Source organism: Peromyscus californicus, unplaced genomic scaffold, assembly GCF_007827085.1.
Source record: "Peromyscus californicus insignis strain IS unplaced genomic scaffold, ASM782708v3 Scaffold_21__1_contigs__length_65335640, whole genome shotgun sequence".
NCBI classification, from domain to species: Eukaryota; Metazoa; Chordata; class Mammalia; order Rodentia; family Cricetidae; genus Peromyscus; species Peromyscus californicus.
Genome location: NW_026294514.1, coordinates 36,836,644 through 36,842,436, shown reverse-complemented (window position 1 = coordinate 36,842,436; position 5,793 = coordinate 36,836,644). Strand labels below are relative to the sequence as shown.

The window sequence follows — 5,793 nt, the reverse complement described above, 5'->3', positions numbered from 1 at the left end:
TACATAATCCTTTGCTCTTCCTTCCAAATGTCACAGTAAACACATGTGGAAAGCATCTACCTTCCTCAAAGGAGAAAACACTGCATTCTCCAGCTGTTGCATCTCACTCAAGGTCAGGGTTTCTGTGTGATTTCTATCCTTTGTATAAGGCCCAGTTCTGGTTCCATTGGGATTAATAATCCAAACGACTATAAGTATGTCAAGAGTACCTGAACCCCAACACCCATGAAACAATAGTAGAACATAGATGAGAGACATAATAAAGATCCTCATTCATTAAATGCAAGAATGAAAAATGACACTCAAGACAATGGTGAAACCCAGCTGGACAAACATCATGAATTTTCACCAAGTGGCAAGTTTCTCGGTGCTACCATGCATCTGCTGTCTAAGGGGGATTGCACAGCTTCTGCTCTACCTTTTGGGAATTCTTCCTCCTCCATCTCTGTTTCCACGCACAGAGTGAGCACTAGAAAATAGCAATCGTGCTGTGAATAGATGTGTGTTACTTCCAGGCCCAGCCCATAACAGTTCTGATCTAGAATTCCACATTTTTCATCCCTTTCTGTGGACTGTAATGACAACTAAGGAGAGGAGAGAGCAAAGGGCTAAGGACAGCGATCATTGAGCAATTACGACAGTGACCTGTGATGGCATGACAGCTTTAAGTGACTGTGAGGGAAGGGCCATCTCTTCAGAAACCTGGTATGATTGGTCTGGACCATTACAGTAAGCAGAAACCAGCCACGTGTTTTGAGCCATTATATTTTGAATGCTTGTTGTCGTCATGGAGCATTCTCTAACAGAAAGAACTCTGCTGAATACTATTTCTTAGCTGATATGACAGCTGTACTGAAAGAGACAGGCAGTCAGAGGAATTGGTGAAGAAATGAAAATCCATGTGCATTGTTAGTGGGATTGTAAAATGGGGCAACCTGGCACCATTGGTAATAGTCTGGCAGTTCCTGAAATTTTTAAATAGAATTACTCCATGAACCAAACTTTCTGCTCCTAGATATATGTCCAAAAGAAATGAATACTGTCTGTCCACATAAAAACTTGCACAAGAACTCCCAATAGCACTGTTCATAAGAGCCTACGTTAGAACCAACTGATGCCCATTAACTGACGAATAAGATTTCTCTACATAACAGAATATCACCTAACCATAAAAAGAGACCAAGTTGTGATGCATGCTGTGACACAGGAGCCTTAGAAACACTGTGCTAAATGAAAAAAGTCAGATGCAAAAGGCTGTGCATGGCAGGATTCCATTCTTGTGAAATGCCCCAGACAGCAAAGCCAGAGAAAGGGAGAAGACCAGTGGCTGCTGTGGTGGAGGATGGGCGTGACTGCTCACTGGATACAGTTTCTTTCTGGATGATGAAAGCGTTATGGAATTAGGTGGCCGCTGTGGGCACACAACACTGATATAAATAAACAAACTGTATGCTTTAAAAGGGTGAATTCCATAGTTTGTGAATTAAAAGGAGTAAAAAAATAAGGGGTTTGGCAAAACTATTCTGTTCTCCACTCTTTCCTTTTCTTCGGTTTTCTTTCTTTCTTCCTTCCTTCCTTCCTTCCTTCCTTCCTTCCTTTCTTTTTTTTAAAAAAATTAAAACACATAGTTTGGGGATGGTTTTCTATCACTCATTGGACTGGAAATAGACATTTGCATGTTTTTCCCTTCCTCTGCTCATCAGCTTGGGTTTTCTTTCCTCATAAATGCTTGTTGCACAATCTAACAGACTTCTGGCCATTTTGATTTTATAACAAGGTCTGTGAGACGTAACTGGCACACGCTAGCATACACAGGAAGGGTAGGATTTAACATGAGATACACACTTGAAAGCAGACAGGGTGGTGACCTCTTTACCACCATCAATGTCTGCTCTGTTGCCCATAACATCTCTTCCTGTTCCTCCTTCTGTCTCAGGAACCACTGGTCTGCTTTCTAATAAAGCATCAGTTAGAATTTTCTAGAAATTCAAAAAAAAAAAAACCTCTGCTGAAATAATATTGTAACTCCAACCAAGATATGTATGGTTTAGTGTTTAGAGAACAGGTGACAAAAAAACATACATCACAGTCCTGGCAAACACTGGGTACTGCATGCCATTGGACCTAACTAACACTCACTAGCTGAGCAGTCAACAGTGAGCCAGCCCCACACTCAGGAGTAATAATAATTGGTTTTGGAAGACCTTCAAAATCTATCCCCTGCCATGGCTGTTTCAAGATCTGGTATGCACATTCAGGCTATAAATTAATGCTTTTCTTTATGCAAAGTGTTTTCAGAAGTCATTGAATGTTTAGGGTTTTCCCCCAGTATTTCAGTTTTCTTCTATAGCGGCTCCATGTACACCTCTGTCTTACTTGTTCTGAGTTTGTTTCATGTGAACGTCAACATTCAATCCTGTCTCATTGAGGTCCTCTAGGTGTCCTGTGTACTTTCTAGTCCATTTGTCTAATGGAATTTGAGAAGTTTTTTTGTTTGTTTGTTTGTTTAATGACTTTTCCTTGGTGCTGTCATTTCGAATTTTGTCTCTTGTTCTACTTTGTGCTCCAGTTTATCTAGGATATCTTTTGCAATTCACGAAGCAAATGCATCAGTACTTTCCTAGCCAATTTCTTTATTTTCTGTTTTTGTTTTGTTTTGTTTTTTCCCTTTTTATGTTGTATCCTTGGCTGATTTTTTTTTTTTTTTTGATCTCTCAGTTTTGAATGAGCTGAATTGTACTGGACTTGTTACTTTAAAGGAGTTCTTAGAGAGAAAAGACATGGATGTAGGTATTTGGGCCTTTGCCTCCTACACTCAGGCATCACTCTTTGAGTTTTCTTCTCCCTTTTCTTCCTGCTTCCTTGCAACCAAAAGTCATAAGAAGCTATAACTGTGAGTCCTGTTCCCAATGCTGGGAACATGGGATTTACTTTGCAATTTAGTGACTTCTTTATCTTGAAGAAACACTGTGTTGGCCTTTTCCTAGACTTGGGTACATGTGTACACTTCCACCAATCTACCCTGAAAATTTGACGTGGTTGCTATAGCACTGGGAATTAAAATCAGGGCCAGGCCAGCTTTCTGCCACACAGCTGCATGCCCAGCCCCTCAAGTCCACTTTGTTTTTATTATCTTTGGAAGTCTTTCTACCTGTTTTGTAATTCAGTGTTTTAGCAATTCTAATTTTCTGAAGGTAAGAAAAAAATCTCTCTCCCCTCTCTCTCCCTTCCCCCCACACCCCACCACCACTTGTTACACCTGTCTCTCAGCGTTCTCCATGATGCTTTCTCCAAAAGTCTGGCGGAAATGTTTGCTTCACTCCATTATGGTTAAAGAGCCATTCTAATTAAGAATTTATAATGTCAAAGCCATTCTGTTTTTTTGTCAACAGACAAAAGAAAGACAGAAAGAAAGAAAGAAAGACAGAAAGAAAGAAAGAAAGAAAGAAAGAAAGAAAGAAAGAAAGAAAGAAAAGGATCATAAAGACAATTATTTCTGAATTCTGAATCTCTAACTTCAATTTAGAAATTTAACAGAACAGTAGATGGTTGTTGTTAGGGTGTACTACAGGCTAGAGGACTATTTTATGCAATTGTTAGTAACTATCTAACTTGTAACCAGAATACATACATTACTATAGAAATTCTGCTTGATTTGGTGCAGGAAATTCTGATTATCAGTATTAAGATCAATTAATGTGAGTCTATTTAATGGGTAATAGGAATTTATTAAGATATAAATTGATGAAATACACTCACGAATACAGAACAGAGTCGACTGCTGAAGTCGTCCTCTGATCTAACTGGGAGCAAATCTACCTGGCAGTTTGATCAGACCAGGAAGCAGGCACCAGGGCTAAGGGGCTCATGACCTTTCTCCCTTTCCTTTTAAAAGGTCATGTACAATAGCAAAAAGCACTGTTTCCGTTGGGCCCTATAGCCCAAGGTCATGGGCAGAGCAAATACCACTACATGTGGACTCCAGTGTAATGAACACAAACAACTGTTCTTTTCTTTATGACATATAACTGTATCTATATACAGTGTATATATAACATATAACTAAATGTATCTACATATGAGTCTGTGTGTGTGTGTGTGTGTGTGTGTGTGTGTGTGTGTGTGATACTATCACAACCTACTAGCCCTCATTTAGAAACTCATTTAGGCATTGTCATCTGCCTTTCTAAAAGCAAACACATGGACAATTTCGTAGAAAATAATAATCTTTGATCTTTTCAAATTTGAACATAGAAAGATTAGACAATAGAGCAGGGAAGACCTTCAGGCCTACCTCCATTCGACAACCTTACCTCACAAGTTAAGCTAGGGAAGGCTCCAGCCGACTAAGTCCTCGAAGAACCCAGGAGAGTTAGTAGCAGAGACGCAATTTGAACTCAGACTTCCCAGTTCATGACACTCTCCATGGCACCGAACTCCATCACTACAGTAGGAACATTCTAGTTCTGGAGATGAGATAACTGCCCAGTCAGAGTATTTGTCTTTGATGGAAAAGACACAGAAGTCCATATATTATATCACTGATGATAGCAAAGGGCAGATGGCCAACTCTGTGTTTATGGAAGCAGAACTTTGAGATGGTGTATGCGATTGAGTCTATTGATGAGTACTGCATGCAACAGCTCAGGAATTTTATGGAAAGAGACTGGTCTCAGAAACTAAAGAGGGCCTGAAGCTACCAGAGGATGAGGAGGAGAAAAAGAAAATGGAGGAGAGCAAGGAAAAAAATTGAGAATTCCTCTGCAAGCTAATGAAGGAGATCTTGGATAAGAAGGTTGAGAAAGTGACAATCTCCAGTAGGCTTCTGTCTTCATCTTGTTGCACTGTGACAAGCTCTTCTGGTTGGAAAGCGAATGTAGAGCAGATCATGAAGGACCAGGCACTTCAATACAACTCTACAATGGGCGACATGATGGCCAAAAATCACCTAGAGATCAATCCTGACGACCCCATTGTGGAGACCCTGAGGCAGAAGACTGAGACAGACAAAAATCACAAGGCTGTCAAGGAACTGGTAATGCTACTGTTTGCAACTGCTCTGTTCTCCTCTGGTTTCTCACTCGAGGATCCCCAAGCCTGCTCCAACTATATCTACCAAATGATCAAACTAGGCCTTGGAACTGACGAATATGAGGTGAGAGCAGAGGAGCCCAGTGCTGCTGTTTCTGATGAGATCCCACCCGATCAAGGGTGATGAGGATGCCTCTTGCATGGAAGAAGTAGATTAGATATCCTATGATTGGCCCTGAGCTACCTGACTCTTGATCATATCTAGAAGATCTCTTCTTCTATCCTGTCCTTGTGCCTTAAGGCAGGAAAATCCCCTCTCTCAGAAAAGTAGAGTTGTGTATTGTGTATTATGAGGGTTTTTTTGTTTTGTTGTTTGTTTGTTTTATTTTGTTCTGAAATTAAAAGTATGTAAAATAAAGATGAAGTTTTATTTAAAAAGAAAGGAAGAAAGAAGAAAAGAAAGAGAGACAAAGGAAAAGAAGAGAGAGAGAGAGAGAGAGAGAGAGAGAGAGAGAGAGAGAGAGAGAGAGAGAGAGAAGGAAAGGATATAAGAAACTTTCCTACAAATACTTTATGTAACAAGTTTCAGACTATATGGACAGTACAACTTCTTGTCACAAACCACCACAATAAAATACAAGTACGAAAAGTGCGGCACACATTCAAGAGGTTTATCTGTGTGGGAGTCCTTTGTAGTTACTCAGCCTCATAAGCACCATATATCACTCACCTCTTAACAACCTAGTAGTCACACGTTAGTGA

General features: G+C 40.0%; 1 pseudogene; it reads left to right on the top strand.

Moving 5' to 3' along the window:
• Nucleotides 1-288: 288 nt before the first annotated feature.
• On the top strand, nt 289-5,249 carry LOC128118035 (heat shock protein HSP 90-beta-like; annotated as a pseudogene).
• The last annotated feature ends 544 nt before the right edge of the window (nt 5,250-5,793 follow it).